The 20,900-nt window shown below is 42.9% G+C and overlaps 1 protein-coding gene across 1 annotated transcript in view; it reads left to right on the top strand.

The window, feature by feature from the left end:
- Window positions 1–20,900, top strand: part of LOC145356030 (breakpoint cluster region protein) — a 406,846-nt gene that overhangs the window by 109,487 nt on the left and 276,459 nt on the right. The gene's annotated exons all lie outside the window — the stretch shown is intronic.

Below are 20,900 nucleotides of genomic sequence, written 5' to 3'. Positions count from 1 at the left end.
GGTTACCACTTCAAAAAATTCAATCAAATTTGTGAGACATGATTTTCCACTCTCAAAGCCATGCTGATTGTTCCCACTGAATCCTTACGTCCCTAAATGCTGTAGATCCTGTCTCTCAAAATAACTTCCACCAACTTACCCGCTACAGATGTTAGGCTCGCTGACTTGTAGTTCCCAGGCTTTTCCCTGTAGCCCCTTTTAAACAAAGGCACAACATTTGCCACCCTGCAGTCTTCAGGCACCTCACCTGTGGCTATCGATGATTCAAATATCTCTGCTAAGGGACCTCCCGAGCCTCCCACAATGTCCTGGGATACACTTCATCAGGTCTCGGGGATTTATCTACCTAGATGCGCTTTAAGACTTCCAGCACCACCACCTCTGTAATATGTCCACTCCTCAAAACATCAGTATTTATTTCCCCAAGTTCCCTAATATCCATGCTTTTCTCAACAGTAAATACTGATGAGAAATATTCATTTAGGATCTCTTGTGGATCCGCATTTAGATGACCTTCTTGATCCTTAAGAGGCCCTACTCTCTCCCTAAGCTCTTTGTTTTGGCAGCCAAGGTGAAGAAGACTCCAATCTCGTGTCCCCCTTTTGCCTTCCTGGTTTCTTCTTGACTCTACTCCTCCACCCCTTATACTCTTCAAGGGATTCACTTGATCCCAGCTGCTTATGCATGTCGTGTGCCTCCTTTTTCTTCTTGACCAGGGCCTCAATATCCTGAGTCATCCAGGGTTCCTTACTTCTGCCAGCCTTTCCCTTTACTCAAAGAGAAATGTGCTTACCCTGAACCCTGGTTAACACACTTTTGAAAACCTCCCATTTGCCAGACATCCCTTTGCCTTGCCACAGATTCCCCCAATTAACTTTTGAAAGTTTCTGCCTAATACCATCAAAATTGGTCTTGCCCCAATTTAGAATTTTAACTTTTTGGGCCAGACCTCTCATTCTCCACAGCTATCTTAAAACTAATAGAATTATGGTCACTGGCCCCAAAGTGATCCCTCACTAACGCTTCTGTCACCTGCCCTTCCTTATTTCCCAAGAGAAGGTCAAGTTTTGCCCACTCTGTAGGTGGGTCATCCACATACTAAATGAGAAATTCCTCCTGAACACACTCAATAAATTTCTCTCCATCCAATCCTCTAATACTATGGCTGTCCCGATCAATGCTGGGAAAGTTAAAATCTCCTACTATTGCCACCCTATTTTTCCTAGAGCATTCTGCATCTCCTTGCATATTTGCTCCTCAATTTTCTGCTGACTTCAGTGGTACAAAGATAGGAAGATAATACGTTATGTACTCCGCTGATATTCAATGCGAGGGCATCCCAAATCCCAGAAGGGAAACTTGGATGCTGTTTCTATTTATTTTTGCGGAAAAAAAAGAAGCCTGGTGAGGATAGGGATCATTCTTGTAAATTATTCAAATAACAGACTTTAAAAGGCGGCAATAAATAACATCTATCATTCATTACCATAGTGGTTACCCATAGTGTTTAAACAAACAACAAAAAAACATGCACCAGTAACCAGCAACAAAAACTCCAAGTTAAAGCAAAATACTGTTGATGCTGAAAATCTGAAATAAAAATTGAAAGTACAGGGTAAACTCAACAGGTCTGGCAGCATCTGTGGAGAGAGAACAGAGTTAATATTTCAAGTCTATGACTCTGGCACAGTGTGTTCTGACTAGCCATATAAATACGATAGCTACAAGAGCAGGTCAGAGGCTAAAAATCCTTCACCGAGTAGGTCACCTGTCCATCAGGTTTTGGAGAATCTGTTTGGATGAATGCAGCTCCAATAACACTGAAGAAGCACGACACCATCCAGGTCCAAATATTGATTGCTACTCCATCCAAACACATTCAATCCCACCACAACGAACAGCGGTATCAGTGAGTACCATCAACAAGATGCAGTGCACAAATTCACTAAAGCTTCTTAGACAACATGTTTCAAACCCACAACCTCTACCATTTAGAAGGACAATGGCAGCAGATACCTGGGAACACCACCACGTGAAGGTTCTCCTCCAAGTCACTCACCATCCTGACTTGGAAATATATCACCTTTCCTTCGCTGTTACTGGGTCAAAAGCCTGGAACACTCTCCTTAACAGCATTGTGGGTGTACCTCCACCTCAGGGACTGCAGCAGTTCTAGAAAACAGTTCACCACTTCCTTCTCGAGGGCAAGTAGGGATTGATAATAATTGGAGGCCAAGCCAGTGAAAACCACATCCTGTAAATTAATTTTAAAAATGTATTCTTTTCAGAGCTTCTTCCCGTACTTTTCTAAGATCTGCAACTCCATCTTCTCCCTCCAGATATTTTTAAGAGAATTAGTGGACTCAGATCATTTGATTAGAAAATAATACAACAAACCAAGAAATTAATTTCTTGGAATTAAGTGAGCTGAGTAGATGTTTCCAGTTCCTTTGGGACAGTTTTGAAGCGAGATATGTTTTGATACACGATTGCTTCTTTGAAAATGTCGGAAGAAATGCAAATCAGATTTTTTTCTTAAATGTTAAATTAGGCAAAGTGACTAAGTGTAATTATTCCTTTGTGTCTTAATATTGTAAAAACCGTAACTGGTATGGGAGGAAAGCTGCTGCTTCATTACATATAGTCAGGATAAATTAAGATCCTCTTTTCTTTATAATGTGGGGGAAATTGCTGCCATGTGAATTGTAAAATCAGTTCCTTTTACTGATAGTAGTGCATCTTGCTGAATATCGTGTGAAGTCATGTTCCTTTGGCAGGTTTTGGCCCCAAGGAGCGATGTGCTTTGTTGACAATTGGTTTCAGAAAACAAATTTTCGCATTTCCATATCTTCAAGTTTAGGAATTAAATATGCCATGAGCGTGGTAGGGCGACCATTTTCTGACCTCTCTGGAATGTGCGCAATTTTAATTTTTTTGTCTCCTTGAACCCCCCTCTAAGTCACCAACTTTAAGACATAGAGCATTATTGTTGACTAGCAACTCTTTGCAAAGTTGTTCAAAGAAGATGATATGGCTTTCATGGTCAGTAGTGGTGGTCTTCACGTGTGCATGTATGCCCATATCAGATATCGAGGCTGAACAGATATTGGGACGGTCTCCACGCCAGCAAATCTGTCAGTCATTGATTTACCTTACTCTCAATTACAGCAACAGTATCTGCAGTTGATGGATTTGGACCTACCTCAGTGTTGCTTAGCTTACTTGTTGGAGGCCAGGAATGGCTGATCATCCAACTCCTGGGGGCTTCTTTTGTTCTTTTTCATAGCTTTTGGCCTGGTCATCATGAACCTAATGCTCTACAAGTCTAGCGAAGGAATGTAGAAACTTTTCAAGTGCTTAGCTAGATTAAATGTTTAATACCTTTTTTCGGAGGAAGGAGAGGAGCTCTGAGAAGTGCCCCTGGCTTTTTTTCATATTACAAATCATCTTGTTAAACTCCTCCTCTGTCCCCACCACCCTTGCCTTAGATATTATGATTATATGCCCTGACAATGGTGGTGGAGAACAGAAGGAGAAAGTACAGACACAAACTTTGGGATGGAAGCCAAAACAAAGAACTTGAGGAATTTCTCAGACAGTGACTGCAGTTGAAGGGATTTGTAAATAAAGATGAAAGTTTTGAAATTCAGAAGTAATGCATCATTGAGACTTGCTATTTCATAGTTTATGGTTAATGAAATTCTGAATGATCAGAAGTTTGTTTAAAACTGCTGAGGAAAGAGTGGTGAAATTGAACCTAGAAATGATGTAGACATATTTGAGAATTTCAATCACAGGATGGATTAAGGGTTCATGTGGTTAAAAGTTGTGGAGATGAATCTAGGCAGTCTTTGCAATGGTTGGAACATTAAGATTCTGGGTTCAGCCTGAGCGAGCTGCCGGTATGGTGGCAAGCATTGATGACTTTGATCAGTATTCAGTTGGAGAAAGAGGTGATGGTAGCAGCTTTGCTCATGCAATGCTATCCTGATAAACTGAGCAAAATAAAATAAATCTGCTGAATCATTTGTTACTCTTGGGTCAACAACATAAACAGCAACAAAATCATATACTTGCTTCTGAACATTGATAACTCCTGAGATTTAGTGAAGTGTCATTCATGCCATCTAAGGAATTCCTCAAACCTCTAATGCAAGTTCTAATTGCAGCCTGTAAACCACAATTTAAAATATGATTAATTTATTTAAATAGTACAATGACTGCTAATCAAGGGTCATGGGTGGAGGGGGGACTGGTAATGTTAAAATGGCGGCGCGGGCTCGTTGGGCCGAAGGGCCTGTTTCCCGGGCTGTTTTTGTTCTTTGTTCTTCAGTAATATTCTTCCTCCTGAAAATCCATTTGATCTTGAACATGATTCTGATAGAAATCAATTATTGTGCCCAGAGGACTCTTTAATTTTGATTTGTTTTTCTAAATTTATTGATGACTTAATTCAGTAATAGCTATATTAAGAGATTGGCACAATGCCTTAAGGATTTCTATGCTCTTAACCTTGAGTTTAATTTTATAGATTTTATTAAATAGTTATGAAACATAATTGAAAACTTAGGAAGATTAAAGATGTGCTGTCAACTCCAAATCCACATATAACCATAAGAAATTGTTTTGATAAACAGGAATCTTGCAAAATGATTTGAGTGGCATGAGTCACTTGTTGAAGGGGTGGCAACTCTACACCTCCAGAATGCAATGTTGGGGAAAAAAATATTTGAAAGCTTCATTTTTCAGAGTGTCCAGTAATTTGTGTATTTCGATAATCTTCAGTCAGAAGTGCAGAACCAATAATCTTCTTGGCCGCTTCGTCAGATTTTCAGCCAATCTCCGGCCAATTTAAAAAGTAAACTTTATTTATTAATCACAAGTAAGGCTTACATTAACACTGCAATGAAGTTACTGTGAAATTCCTCCTAGTCGCCACGTTCTGGCGCCTATTCGGGTTAGACTGTAGGAGGAAACTGGACCACTGGGGAAGCCCACGCAGACACGGGGAGAACATTCGAACTCCATACAGACAGCGACCCGAGCCTGGAATCGAACCCAGGTCCACAGTACTAACCACTGTGCTGCCCCGGTTCACTCCATTTGATGTCAAGAAACAACACACTAGATAGTACCAAGTCTATGGGTTCTGATAACATTCCGGCAATACTACTGAAGACTTGTGCGCTAGAACTAGCCACATCCGTCGCTAAGATGTTCCTGTATAGCTACCATAGGAGTGTCTACCTGGAATTGTGGACAACTGCCCAGATTTGTCTTGCCCATAAAAGAAAATGCAGGACAAATCCAACCTAGCCAATTCTCATCCTATTAGTCTCCTCTTGATCATCAGCAAAGTTATGGGAAGTGTTGTGTGCTATCAAGCGGCACTTACACAGTGATAAATTGCTAACTGATGCTCAGTTTAGTTCTGTCGGGGCCACTTATCTCCTGATTTCATTCCAGCATTGCTTCAAACGTGGAAAAGAGAGCTGAATGGAAGCAAGCTTTTTCCACTGAGGCTAGGGGAGAAAAAAACTAGAGGACATGGGTTAAGGGTGAAGGGGGAAAAGTTTAAAGGGAATATTAGGGGCGGGCTTCTTCACACAGAGTGGCGGGAGTTTGGAATGAGCTGCCAGATGAAGTGGTGAAAGCGGGCTCACTTTTAACATTTAAGAAAAACTTAGGTACGTGGATGAGACGGGTGTGGAGGGATATGGTCGCGGTGCAGGACTGTGGGACTAGGCAGAAAAATGGTTCGGCACAGACAAGAAGGGCCAAGAGGTTGCCTCTGTGCTGTAATGTTTTATGGTTCTATGTGGGGATGTGTGAAAACAACAATGCAGGTTTATTGATAAGCTAATGACTGTACAAAGGTTAGATTAGACTAGGCAAAAGCCCACAAAGCAGTCGATTGATATCACAAACTATACATGTGACTAGAGTCTTAAAGTGGCAGTGAAACAACATAAGAGCTCTAACCAGATAACAATCTGGCCAACATACAGGCTGATAAGTGACAAGTAACATATGTGCTACAGAAGTGCCAGGCAATGACGATCTCCAATAATAAAGAATCTAATCAATTCTCCTTCATGTTCAATGTCATTACCATTGCTGAATCCCCCAGTATCAAAGAACGAAGAAAATTACAGCACAGGAGCAGGCCCTTTGGCCCTCCAAGCCTGCACCAACCGTGCTGCCCAACTTAACTGAAACCTCCTACTCTTCCGGGGACCATATCCCGCTATTCCCATCCTAGTCATGTATTTGACAAGACATCCCTTAAAGTCACAAATCAATGCCTATAGTGTACCATTGGCCCAAAACTGATTTGGACCAGCCATACAAATACTGTGGTTACGGGAGCAGGTCAGAGGCTGGAAATTCTGTGGTGAGTAACTCACCTCCTAACTTGCCGAAGCTTATACAGCATCACAAGGCGGGAGATGGTTCAAATATTCTCCCCTTGATTGGATGAATGTGACTCCAACAACATTCAAGAATCTCATTTTATTCAGGACAAAACAGCCCACTTGATCAGCACCCCATCCAGAAACTTAAATATTCACTCCCTCCATCACAGTAGCTGCAGTGTACCATCTACAAGATGCACTGTAGCAACTCACGTAGGCATCTTTCCAAACCCACAGCTTCTATCACATAGAAGGACAAGGATAGCAGATGAACGGGAACACCAACGCCTACAAGCTCCCTTCTAAGCCACTCACCATCCTGACTTAGAAGTATATTGCTGTCCTTTCACTGTTGTGGAATCAAAATCCTGGACTTTTCTTCCCAGCAGCACTGTTGGGTGTACTTACACCAAATCAACTCCTGTGATTCGAGACGGTGCCTCACCACCACCTTCCAAGGGACAATGAGGGAAGGGAAACAATATCTGAACTTGCAGATGAAAGCCATATCCCATGAAGGAATAAAAAATATTAAAAGTATCCATCACTAGGGCTGTATTCCTGGTTACATGTACTCTGATGTTTCAAAATCTCCATGACAACGTATACCAGTGAAATATCTTCCTGAGATATGATTTGAATGCAAGTGTATGAAACCATTTGTATTTGCTAAGGCTGCTTCGTTGTGTCTGTACTACCTGCATTCTTTGATTCTTGTGAGCAACTCAGATTCCTTGGATATTGCAGCTTATATGTCACATGTTCTTGAGTAGAGGCTGCAAACTTGAAGGATAATTTCCTGTAAATATGACCAATATTTAAATCCGATAAATCTCATTGTAAGACCTGATTACATTGAAATTTAGTCATTTGTGCATTTTTTACTATGGTCTAAGGCAGGATGAATAATGAAAATGTTTGGCAGCATACAAATATGTTGTATTTATTGACTTTCAGAAGATATTTCATAAAGTACCATGTATTAGGCTTGTTAACAAAACTGGAGCCCATGGAATAAAGGTGTTGTAGCAGCATGGATGGCATTGGCTAAAGGATAGAAAACGAAGAGTTGTGGTGCTTAGCTGTTTTTCAGACTGAAAGGATGAATACAGGGGAGGTCCATGCAATTTAGTCTGGAATTAAGAATTTACTGATGACCATAAAACCATTGTTTGGAAATCTGCCACCTGGCTTGCATGTGAATCCAGAGCATCAGCAATGTTGTTGACTTTCAACTGCCCTCTGAAATGGCCTAGCAAGTTCAAGGACAATTAGGGATGGGCATTAAATATTGGCCCAACCAGCAACGCCCGCATCCCGTGAACGAATAAAAAAAAATCTGTACTAAAATTGTTGCTCCCCAGACCTAGAATACCTAATGCTAAAATGCTGCCCCCACTACCTTCAGTGGGAGTTCACGTCTGTTATCTTGACAGCAGATTACATCCCGCCCCATGCGGACGTGAAGATTGTGCTGGACGAAATATACACTACCACAAATAACCTTGAGACGAAACATCTAGAGGCCTTTTTCATCATGACCAGGGAATTCAATCAGGCCAAGCTCGAGCGTACTACCGAGTTACCACCAACATGTCTCCTGTTCCACCAGAGACCCAAACATCCTAGATCACTGCCACACAAATATCAGTAAGAAGTCTCAATACCAGGAGACCTCTTACTGTGTTTACCCCAATCCAATGCTGGCACCTCCACATCAACACAAATATCAAACATGCCTACCGCTTTGTCACCCGCCTGCACTTTGGCAAATCAGACCACAAGGCTGTGTTCTTGCTCCTAGCTTACAAGCAAAAACTGAAGTGGGAGAATCCATCAAAGAAAGCTGTGCTAAGTTGGCCTGAGTAATCTCCTACAGGACTGCTTAGAGCCAGTGGATTTGTTAGTATTTAAAAACTTTGCGACCAGCCTGAATGAGCACGCCACTACAGTAACTGACTTCATTAGTAAATGTGTAGAAGACTGTGTGCCAAAGAAGCAAATCTGCATGTTTCCCAACTGGAAACCATGGATGAGCAGGAATATCCACTGCTTGCTGAAGTGTAGGTCTGAACCGTTCAAGTCAGGCGACCCTGACCTCTGCAAGAAGGCCATACTTGATCTAAGGGAATCTATCAGAGATACCAAAAGATAGCACCAGACCAAGCTAGAATACCAGGCTAGCCACACTGACCCCTGCCAACTGTGGCAAGGTCTGCAAGACAAAACAGGCTACAAAGTGAAGGCATAGAAAATGCCTGGCTCCAATGCACCCCTCCCTGATGAGCTCATTGCATTCTACACCCATTTTGAGCAAGAGGTCAGTGTGAGCGCCCCCTCCATCCTGGAAGCTCTGGATGAATCTGTATCTGAGGTCACCATTGCAGATGTCAGAACAGCTTTCTTAAAGGTCAACCCACGGAAAACAGTTGGCCTGGATGGGGTACCCGGTCGAGCACTCAGATCCTGTGTGAATCAGCTGGTGGTGGTGTTCGCAGACATCTTCAACCTCCCCTTACAACAAGCTGAGATCCCTATCTGCTTCAGGAAAACAAACATCAGCCCAGTATCAAAGGAAAGCCAAGCTGTGTACCTCACTGTCTGTTGGCTCTGACATCTGTCATCATGAAGTGCTTTGAAAGGTTAGTCATGGCATGAATCCATTCCAGCCTCCTGACTTGCATGGGCCCACAACAGTACACCTACTGCCACAACTGGTCCACAGCAGAATCAATATCCCTGGCCTTTCGGTCAACCCTGGACCACCTAGATAACAAAGACACCTATGTCACACTCCCCTTATTGACTACAGCTCAGCCTTCAACACCATTATTCCTATGAATCTCATCTCCAAACTCCATGGCTTGGGCCTCTGCTGCTCCCACTGTAACTGGATCCTGAACTTCCTAACCCACAGACCACAATTAAGGATAGGCAATAACATCTTCACAATCATCCTTAACACTGGTGCCCCATAAGGCTGTATTTTCAGCCCCCTACTATAATCCTTATACATCTATGACTGTGTGGCTAAATTCCCTTCCAACTCCATTTTCAAGTTTGTTGACGACACCAACATAATGGGTTGGATCTCAAACAATGATGAGACAAAGTACAGAAAAGAGATATAGTATCTGGTGAACTGGTGCAGCAACAATAATCTCTCCCACAATGTCAACAAAACAAAGGAGATTGCCATCGACTTCCGGAAGCGTAGTGGAGAACGTGCCCCTGTCTACATCAACGAGGACGAAGTAGAAATGGTTGAAAGCTTGGAGCTTTTAGGTATCCAGATCACCAACACCTCTACTTTCTTAGAAGACTAAGGAAATTTGTCATGTCAACTATGACTGTCACCAAATTTACAGATGCACCATAGAAAGCATTCCCTGGTTGTATCGTAGTTTGGATTGGCACCTGCTCTGCCCCGGACCGCAAGAAACCACGAAGATTGGGAATGTAGCCCAATTACGCAAACCAACCTCCCGTCCGTTGACTCTGTCTACGATTGCCACTGCCTCGGCAAAACAGCCAACATAATTAAGGACCCCACACATCCCAGACGTTCTCTCTTCCACCTTCTTCCATCAGGAAAAAGATACAAAAGTCTGAGGTCAACACACCAACTGACTAAAGAACAGCTTCTTCCCTACTGCCATCAGACTTTTGAATGGACCTACCTCGCATTAAGTTGATCTCTTTCTGCATGCAAGCTATAACGGTAACATGACATTCTGCACTTTCTCGTTTCCTTCTGTATGAAAGGAACGCTTTGTATAGTGCGCAAGAATCAGTACTTTTCACTGTATACTAATACATGTGACAATAATAAATCAGATCAATTCAAAGTGAGACATCACAAGCTAATGGAAGGAGCAGACACTTAGCAGATAACATTCCAACACCAAAAAGTGTGAAATATAAAGAACAAACAACAGTACAGCACAGGAAACGGGCCCTTTGGCCCTCCAAGCCTGTGCCGCTCATTGGTCCAACTAGACCATTCATTTGTATCCCTCCATTCCCAGTCTGCTCATGTGACTATCCAGGTAAGTCTTAAACAATGCCAGCGTGTGTGCTCCACCACCCTACTGGCAATGCATTCCAGGCCCCCACCACTCTGTGTAAAAAAAAAAGTGTCCCTCTGATATCTGAGTTATACCTCGCCCCTCTCACCTTGAGCCTGTGACCCCTTGTGATCGTCACCTCCGACCTGGGAAAAAGCTTCCCACTGTTCACCCTATCTGTACCCTTCATAATTTTGTACACGTCTATTTGGTCTCTCCTCATTCTCCGTCTTTCCAGGGAGAACAACCCCAGTTTACCCAATCTCTCCTCTGTACACCTATGTTGTAAGAGTGAGGAGAAATGATCCATGCTAAAAGGCCAGAAAGCTAAGCTAAACCTGTACACTCACTACTTATATCCCAGGTGAACTATCCAATTCTAGCTACTGTAGGTGAGGAAGAAGGATGTGTAGGCTTTCTGGAGAGTACATGATTTCCAGGCCTGAAGGATTAGAGTTACATGGATAGACAGGAGAAGCTGCATTGTTTGCTGTTCTTTGTGCAGAGAAGGCTAAGTAGTGATTTGATAGAAGTGTTTAAAATCATGAAGGATTTAGAACCATAAATAAAAATAAACTGTTTCCAGTGTCTGAAGGGTCGATAATCAGAAGGTATACGTTTAAGATCATTGGCAAAAGAAGTAGAAACAACATGAGGAAACATTGTTTTATGTTACAAGCTGTTAAAGTTTGGAATGCATTGCCTGTTCACGGACAGTTTGGGTTCCGCCAGGGTCACTCTCTCCTCGCCTCATTATAGCTTTAGTTCAAATATGGACAAAAGAGCTGAATCCCAGAGATGGGGTGCATCTCTGCGTTGACATCAAGGCAGCATTTGACTGAGTATGCCTTCAAGGAACCCTAGCAAAATGAGTCAGTGGGAATAAGGTGAAAGCTGTTGATTGGAGTCATACCCAGCACATCTCAGCTCCAGGACATCTCCGCAGGAGTTCCTCAAGCTAGTGTCCTAGGCCCAGCCATCTCCAGCTGCTTCATCACAGACTTTCCTTCCTCACAAGATCAAAAATAGGAATGTTTACTGATGTCTGCACAATGTTCAGTATAATTTGTGACTCCTCAGGTACTGAAGTAATTCATGTCCAAATCCAATAAGACCTGGACGATATCTAGGCTTGGGCTGACAAGTGGTAAGTTACATTTGCAGCACAAAAGTGCCAGGCAATGACCAGTTCCAACAAGACAGAATCTAACCATCGACCCATGACGTTCAGTTGACACTACCATCACTAAATCCCCCACTATCAGCATCATGGGGGTGACCATTGACCAGAAACTGAACTGGGATAGCCAAATAAATATTGTGGCTACCAAAGCAAGTCAAAGGCTAGGAATTCTGTAGCGAGTAACTCACCTCCTGACTCCCAGAGCCTGTTCACCATCTACAAGGCACAAGTCAGGAGTGTGACAGAACACTCTCCACTTGCCTGGATGAGTGCAGCTCCAACAACATTCAAGAAGCTTCAGTATAGGGTGACTGCATACCTTGAAATTTTACAGTAGATCAGAGAGATCAGCATGGATTTGTAAAGGGTATTTGTGAAGGCTATACCCGGAGCTTGCTGCATCCCGAGTCGAGCTAGTCCAGTGCAGCTACAACAGGGGCATCGACCTGACAATGTGGAAAGTTGTTCGGGTATGCCCTGTATACAAGAAACAGGACAAACCTGGAGTAGGACTGAAAAGTAGTCATTCCAGGGGACTGGAAAGTACTCTTAAATTAACAATTAGGTTACTGTGAAAATCCCCAAGTTGCCACACTCTGGTGCCTGTTTGGGTACACTGAGGAAGAATTTAGTATGGCCACTGCACCTAACCACCTAACTTTTGAGAGTTATTCAGAGGCACAACAGAAATTCATCCCAAGGAGGAGGAAACATGCGAAGAGAAGGACAAGGCATCTATGGTTGATGAGGGAAGTCAGGGACAACAGAAAAGCAAAAGAAAAAGCATACAAAGTGGCAAGGATTAGTGGGAAGCCAGAGGATTGGGAAGTCTTTGAAAGCAAGCAGAGGACAACTAAAAAACCAATAAAGGGGGAAAAGATGAAATATGAGTTTAAGTTAGCTAGTAATACAAGAGAAGATAGGAAGAGTTTTTTCAATATATAAAGGGTAAGAAAGAATGAGGCTGGAGAAGTAATAATAGGAAACAAAGCAATGGGAGAAGAACTGAATACTTTGCATCAGTCTTCACGGTGGAAGACACCAGTGAGTTGCTGGAGCTCCAGGAGAGTCAGGGGGCATAGGTGAGTGTAGTGGCCATCGTTAAGGAGAAGGTTCTGGAGAAACTGAAAGGTCCGAAGGTGGATAAATCACCTGGACTGGAAGGACTGTACCCCAGGGTTCTAAAAGAGATAGCTAAGGAAACTGTGGAGGTATTGGTGGTGATCTTTCAGGAATCTCTGGAAGCAGGGAGGATACCAGAGGAGTGGAAAGTAGCTAATGTAATGCTGCTGATTAAGAAGGGGAAGCAGCACAGGTGGAAAATCATAGGCCAGTTAGCCTGACTTCAGTCATTGGCAAGATTTTAGAGTCCATTATTAAAGATGAGTACTTGGAAGTAAAGTAGGACTGAGTCAGCATGGCTTTGTCAAGGGGAGGTCATGTCAGACAAATCTGTTAGAATTCTTTGAGGAGGTAACAAAGAAGTTAGATAAGGGAACCAATGGATGTGATTTATTTAGATTTCCAGAACACCTTTGACATGGTGCTGCATAGGAGACTGTTAAATAAGCGTCTGTGGTGTTAAGGGTAAGATCTTGGCTTGGATAGAGGATTGGCTGACTGGCAGAAGGGCAGAGAGTGGGGATAAAGGGGTCTTTTTCAGGATGGTAGCTGGTGGCCAGTAGTGTACCTCAGGGGTCAGTGCTGGGACCACAGCTTTTCACAATATACGTTAACGACTTGGAGGAAGGAACTGAAGGTACTGTTGCTAAGTTTGCAGATGATACAAAGATATGTAGAGGGACAGGTAGTATTAAGGAAGCAGGGGGCTGCAGAAGGATTTGGACAGGTTAGGAGAGTGGGCAAAGAAGTGGCAGATGGAATATAATGCGGAAAAGTGTGAGGTTATGCACTTTAGAAGGAGGAATGGAGGCATAGACTGTTTTCTAAATGGGAGAATGCTTAGGAAATCAGAAGCACAAAAGAACTTGGGAGTCCTTGTTCAAGATTCTCCTAAGGTTAACGTGTGGGTTCAGTTGGCAGTTAAGAAGGCAAATGCAGTGTTAGCATTCATGTCAAGAAGGCTAGAATACAAGAGCAGGGATGTACTTCTGAGGGTGTATAAGGCTCTGGTCAGACCCCATTTGTAGTATTGTGAACAGTTTTGGGCCCCGTATCTAAGGAATGATGTGCTGGTCTTGGATAGGGTCCAGAGCAGGTTCACAAGAATGATCCCTGGGATGAAGAGCTTGTTGTATGAGGAACGTCTAAGGACTCTGGGTCATTACTCATTGGCGTTTAGAAGGATGTGAGGGAGATCTTATTGAAACCTACAGAATATCGTGAGGCTTGGATAGAGTGGATGTGGAGAGGATGTTTCCACTAGTAGGAAAAACTAGAACCAAAAGGCACAACCTCAGGCTAAAGGACGATGAGGAGGAACTTTTTCAGCTAGAGAATGGTGAATCTGTGGAACTCTTTGCTGCAGAAGGCTGTTGGAGGCCAGGTCACTGAGTGTCTTTAAGATAGAGATAGATTCTTGATTAATAAGGGGATCAGGGGTTATGGGGAAAAGGCAGGAGAATGGGAATGAGAAAAATATCAGTCATGATTGGATGGCAGAGCAGACTCGATGGGCCAAGTGGCCTAATTCTGCTCCTTTGTCTTACGGCCTTACCATCCAGGATAAAGCAACCTACTTGATTGCTACCACTTCCAAGAAACATTCAAGCCCTCCACCACCCACCAATGAGCAATGGCAGCAGTGTGTATCATCTACATGTTATTTATTAGCATCGTGTTAACACTGCAATTAGGTTACTGTGAAAATCCCCAAATTGCCACACTTCTATGCCAGTTCGGATACACTGAGGGAGAATTTAGTATGGCCAGTGCACCTAACCAGCACATCTTTTGAACTTTGGGAGTAAACTAGAGCACCGGAGGAAACCCACGCAGACTCTGGGTGAATGTGAAAACTCCACGCAGTCATCCAAGGCTGGAATTGAACCTGGGTCCCTGGTGCTGTAAAGACAGCTGTGCTAAACACTGTGCTGCCCACAAGATGCAATGCAGGAACTAAGGAACCAAGGCCCCTTAGGCAGCACCATCCAAACCTATGACTACTATGATCCAGAAGGACAAGGGCAGCAGATACCTGGGAGTTCCACCTCCTGGAGGTTCCCCTCAAAGCTACTCACCACTCTGACTTGTAAATATATCCTTTGCTGTTGCTAGGTCAAAATCCTGGAACTCATTCTGGTGGCACAGTGATTAGCAGTGCTGCCTCACAGTGCTAGGGACCCAGATTTGATTTCCGGCTTGGGTCACTGTCTGTGTGGAGTTTGCATGTTCTCTTCGGGTCTGTGTGGGTTTTCTCCGGGTGCCCTGGTTTCCTCCCACAATCCAAAAACATGCTAGTTAGGTGCATTGACCCGAACAGGCGCCGGAGTGTGGCGACTAGGGGAATTTCACAGTAACTTCACTGCAGTGTTAATGTAAGCCTTACTTATACTAATGAAATAAACCTTAATTTTAAAACTTTGACTTTAAGCAATGCTGTGGGAGTACCTACACCTCGGATTGCAGCTGTTCAGGAAGTCAGTTCACCACCACCATCTCAAGGGCAAATAGGAATGAGCAATAAATGCTGGTCTAGCCAGCGATGCCCACTTCCCATTAATGAAACTGCCTCACTAAATTGAATTTGTTACAAAACTGAAATAATGGACGGGTTATTTATGGATGCTATTTACATTGATTTCCAGAAGACATTTGATAAAGTCTTTCAGAAAGCCTATAAGCTAAAGTTGCCCATTGCCCACGCAGTTGAAGTCAAATTATTAACTTGGTTTAGCCATTTGCTGAATAGAGAGTAGGGATAAAGAACATGGACTCAATTGGCAGATTGTGTCTGGTATTGTCCTGAAAATGTGTTGAGACTTTGATCACCATTTTTATTATAGATGGAGGTTAAAGGATGGAAAGCCACATATCTAAGTTTGCTAACAACAACCAAGAGATATTTATAAATTAAGTGAATGGGACAATCTGTGGCAAATGAACTTCAAATGTTTGCAGATGTGAAGTCATCCACTTTGGACTTTGAAAGGATAGAGCAGGGTACTTTCTAAAAGATGAAAAGCTATAAATAGCTGGGGCCCCAAAGAGATGATGTGGATATGCCGGCGTTGGACTGGGGTAAACACAGTAAAAAGTCTGACAACACCAGGTTTCAGTCCAACCGATTTATTTGATAGCAAACTCACTAGCTTTCGGGTTAGCCCCTTCGTCAGGTGAATGGAGAGTTTTGGCCTCAGACAGAGCATATAAAGCACAGTTTACAGATTACTGATTAGAATGCGAATCTTTACACCTAACCTGCGGTTCAAGTCTTAAAGTGGCTAACAATGTGAGTGGAAGGAGCACTGATCACAGGTTAAAGAGATGTGTACTGTCTCCAGACAGTACAGTAAGTGAGGTTTTGCAAACCCAGGCAAATCACGGGGGTTACAGATAGTGCAACATGAACCCAAGATCCCTGTTGAGACCGTCCTCATGCGTGTGGAACTTGGCTATCAGTCTCTGCTCAGCGACTCTGCGCTGTCGTGTGACGTGAAGGCCGCCTTGGAGAATGCTTACCCGAAGGTCAGAGGCTGAATGCCCATGACCACTGAAGTCTTGCCTGGTGATTGTCGAGCGATGTTCATTCATCCGTTGTCGTAGCGTCTGCATGGTCTCCCCAATGTACCATGCTTCGGGACATCCTTTCTTACAACGTATCAGGTAGACAATGTTGGCCGAGTTACATGAGTATTTACCGTGTACCTGGTGGATGGTATTCTCACGTGTGATGATGGTATCCATGTCGATGATCTGGCATGTCTTGCAGAGGTTGCTGTGGCAGAGTTGTGTGGTATTGTGGTCACTGTTCTCCTGAAAGCTGGGTAGTTTGCTGCGGACAATGGTCTGTTTGAGGTTGCGTGGTTGTCTGAAGGCAAGAAGTGGGGGTGTGGGGATGGCCCTGGCGAGATGTTCATCTTCATCAATGTTGAAGACTCTGGAGAAGATGTCCAAAGAGACCCATGGGTCCAAATACATAAATCGTGAAAATGCTATGACTAAGTATAGAAAATAGTCAAAAGGAAAAATAGAAGTTGGCCTTTATATTTAGAGGATTAGAATATAAGGCGATAGAAGTCACACTTCAGCTATACTAAGCTCTAGTTAGAACAGCATTGAATATCACACCCTAGGAAGGTATTGGCCCAGGAGGGAATGCTATGCAGATTTATCAGAATAATACCTTTGCTCCAATGATTAAATCATGAAGTGAGATTACACAACCAAGGCTGTGTTCCTTTGAATTTATAAGCCTAAGAGTGATTTGATTGAAGTTTTCAAGATATTAATCATTAAAGATTGCTCTGCAGCTTAACAAGACCATACAAAAGGAAATCAAATACTTGGCTTTATTTCTAAAGGGATAGAATTGAAAAAGTAGGGAATCATGTGAAATCTGTCTTGAACTTTGGTTAGACTATGCCCAGTCTACTGTGTGCAGTTCTGGTTGACATATTACACAAAGGATAAGGAGGCAGTGCAGAAAGTGAGAGAAGATTTACAAGAATGATACTAAAAATACAATTTGCAAAAGGATTGACAAGCTGGGCTTCTTTTATTGCAATGAAAGAAGGCTAAGGGGGACCTAATAGAGGTCTTTAAAATTACAAAAGTTTGTGATGGAGTGGATGGGAAGAGAATGTTTCCTCTTTAAAGTTTATTTATTAGTCGCAAGTAAGGCTTACATTACTGCAATGTAAGTTACTGTGAAACTCCCCATGCCATCACAGTCTGGCACCTGTTCGGGTCAATGCACCCAACCAGTACGCCTTTCAGAACGTGGGAGGAAATTGGGGTACCCAGAGGAAACCCATGCAGACACAGGGAGAGTGTGCAAACTCCATACACACAGAGACCCAAGCTGGGAATCGAACCCGGTCCCTAGCGTTGTGGAGCAGCAGTGCTAAGCACTGTGCTACCGAGCTGCCTCTGAGCATAACTAGACACCATCAACATAATATGGGTGCAAGTTCTTAATCACCAAGAACTTCAAAGAGGCATTCAGAAGAAACTTAGTTAAAAGAATGGTGAGAATTTGGAACTCCCTACCACAGGAAGTGATTGAAATTTTTGCATGGGTGCATTAAGGAGAAACTAGACAAGGGGGAAGGGATAGAGGGTTATGATAGATTTAGGAAAAGAAAGATGGGAAGAGGCTTTAGTGGAACATATTAACCAGCATGGACTGGTTGGGCCAAGTGCTCTACTTGTGTGTTTTATATTCTATTTCTACTTTCACTGCCTAAGACGTACCTTCCACATCTCTTGCCAGGGCAAGATCAGCAACTCAGATCCTGAAGTGTGCTAATTCCATCAACACACATTCATTGCTTAGCCAACGATACTTGCACTGGTTCAGCCACATCCATTGGATGGAGGACAGCTGTATGCTGAGACGTTTTGTATGGTGGACTGGCCTTTGGGTCATAAACTTCTGTGTGTTTATGCCTCCACTACAAGGATGTGACGATTGCAGACATTGAGGGTGAAAAATACATGTATTGTGTCCAGGAAGGTTTTTAAAATAATACATGACAAGCCAACAAGAGAAGACACAATTTTGGATTTAGTCTTGGGAGCTGAAGATGGCCAAGTGGGTGAAGTGACAGTGGATGACCAAACCAGGCATGGTGACCAAAATTCAGTTAGATTTAATATTGTTATGGAAAAGGACAGAGATAAATCAGATGTAAAAGTTTTTAATTGGGGAAGGCTAATTTTACAAAAATGAGAAGTGATTGGCTGAGGTGGATTGGACAAGACTGCTAAAGGATAAATCAGTGGTAAACTAGTGGGAAGCACTAGAAAGTGAGATCATTGGGGTGCAAGGCAAACATGTCCCCTCTAAAAATAAGAAGAGGACTGCCAAATCTAGATCCCCATGGCTGCCTAGAAGAATACAGGAGAAGATTAAACAGAAAAATAAAGTCAGAAAAATTCAGCACTACAGATAGCCTGGAGGAGTATAAAAAGTACAAGGATCAAGTAAAAAAAATAAGAAAATCGAAGAGAGAGCATGAAAAAAAATTAGCAAACAAGATTAATGAAAACCCAAAGATGTTTTATCAGTATATAAAGAGCAAAAATATAGTTAAGGAAAAAATTAGACCTATCAAAAATGAAGAAAGGATATAGAATCATATGTTTACAGCTTGGAAACAAGCCCTTTGGCCCAACTTGTCCATGCCGCCCCTTTTTTAACCACTAAGCCAGTCCCAATTGCTGGCGTTTGACCATATCCCTCTGTACCCATCTTACCCATGTAACAAAATGCTTTTTAAAGGACAAAATTGTACCCGACTCTACTGCTACATCTGGTAACTTGTTCTAGACACTCACCACTCTGTGTGAATGAATTGCCCCTTTGGACCCATTTGTATCTCTCCCCTCTCACCTTAAACCTATGCCCTCTAGTTTTAGATTCCCCTACCTTTGGGGAAAGATGTTGACTGTCTAGCTGATCTATGCCCCTCATTATTTTATAGACCTCTATAAGATCATTCCTAAGTCCCCTTTTCTCCAGGGGAAAAGAGTCCCAGTCTATCCAGCCTCTCACTATCAAGTCCTGGTAGCATTCTAGTAAAAAATCTTTTCTGCGCTCTTCCTAGTTTAATAATATCCTTTGTATAATAGGGTGACCAGAACTGTACACAGTTGGCACACTTTCCCCACATCTGCTTGGGTTTGCTCCGGGTGCTCTGGTTTTCTCCCACAGTCTAAAAGGTGTGCTGGTTAGGTGCATTGACCTGAACAGGTGCCGAAGTATGGCGACTAGTGGAATTTCTTAGTTAGTTCATTGCAGTGTTAATGTAAGGCTTACTTGTGACTATTCAATAAACTTTATTTTATCTTTAGAAAAGAACAAAGAAAATTACAGCACAGGAACAGGCCCTTCGGCCCTCCAAGCCTGCTGCCCAACTTAACTAAAATCCCCTGCCCTTCTGGGGACCATATCCCTTTATTCCCATCCTATTCATGGACTTGTCAAGATGCCCCTTAGAAGTCTTAAATGCAGGTGGTGGTTATAGGAGTAGGTAGGTGGAGTGCACGGGTTGTCATCTGCTTTTACCGTTGATGCGTGGCTTCAATTTGCTCCTTCTCAAATGCTTTTCCTCCACTTTGGGTGGCCTTGGGCCAGGGATTCTCAGCTGTCATCGGGATGTTCCACTATTTCAAGCAGGCTTTGAGGGCTTCCTTGAAGTATTTCCTCTGTCCTCTGGGGGCTCGTTTGTCTTGCCGAATTTCAGAGGAGAACACGTGTTTCAGGAGTTTTGTGTCAGGCATGTGGGCAATGTGACCCACCCAGCTGAGGTGTTTGAACGTGGTCAACGTGTCAATGCTGGGGATGTTGGTCTTTGTGAGAGCAATAACGTTGGTGCACCTATTCTGTTAATGGATTTACTGGATCTTGGAGACAGTGCTGATTATTGTCTTTGGAGTGGTATAGCGACCTTGGTGGAAGCCTGATTTTGTAACACACTGGGAGTGGTCAGCATCGCAGCCTGAGCTGTGATTAAGACATAATTGAAGATGGTATTCTGGTGATGATGAGATCTGGCTGGTGCCAGTGGTGTGATTTGAGTTCTCTCCGGAATACATTGTGGCACGGCTTGGTTTGGAAGTAGCATTTTGTCACACTAGTTCCATGGTAATGTCATAGCTCCAGCATTTTCTGTGTTTTTCATTCATCTTGTCGATTCCCTGATGCTCTTTGCCCATTTGCCAAGCTGTGTGGTCAGAACTCAAATTCTGCTATCTGGTCATCTATCACCTGTAGGCTCAAAACCAGAAACAGTTGGCTGTTTCCCATTGTAGAATAACCGAAAGAAATTAAACAAAGTTCCACAATCTGTAACTTGGTGCATTCCAGTTATTAGCTTTCATTCTATCTACTAGATTAATTATATTTGTTCTGTTTTCAGAAGTGTATTCCAAACCTGTCAGTGCATATTGTTTGCTTGTGTAGGTTTAACCAGCAAATATATGTGCCAATACCAATTAACTTCTAGAACAATAATAATTATAAAGCATTTTGGTCTTTAATAAAACATGCATGAAACTAAAACTTGGTAAAATAACATCAACCTGATGCTGTTGGCCAGCTTTTGATGT

This window comes from Carcharhinus amblyrhynchos, chromosome 20, assembly GCF_965287045.1.
Source record: "Carcharhinus amblyrhynchos chromosome 20, sCarAmb.v2.hapA, whole genome shotgun sequence".
Lineage (NCBI taxonomy): Eukaryota > Metazoa > Chordata > Chondrichthyes > Carcharhiniformes > Carcharhinidae > Carcharhinus > Carcharhinus amblyrhynchos.
Note: the sequence above shows the minus strand (reverse complement) of the source record. Positions and strands in the feature narration are given on the sequence as shown.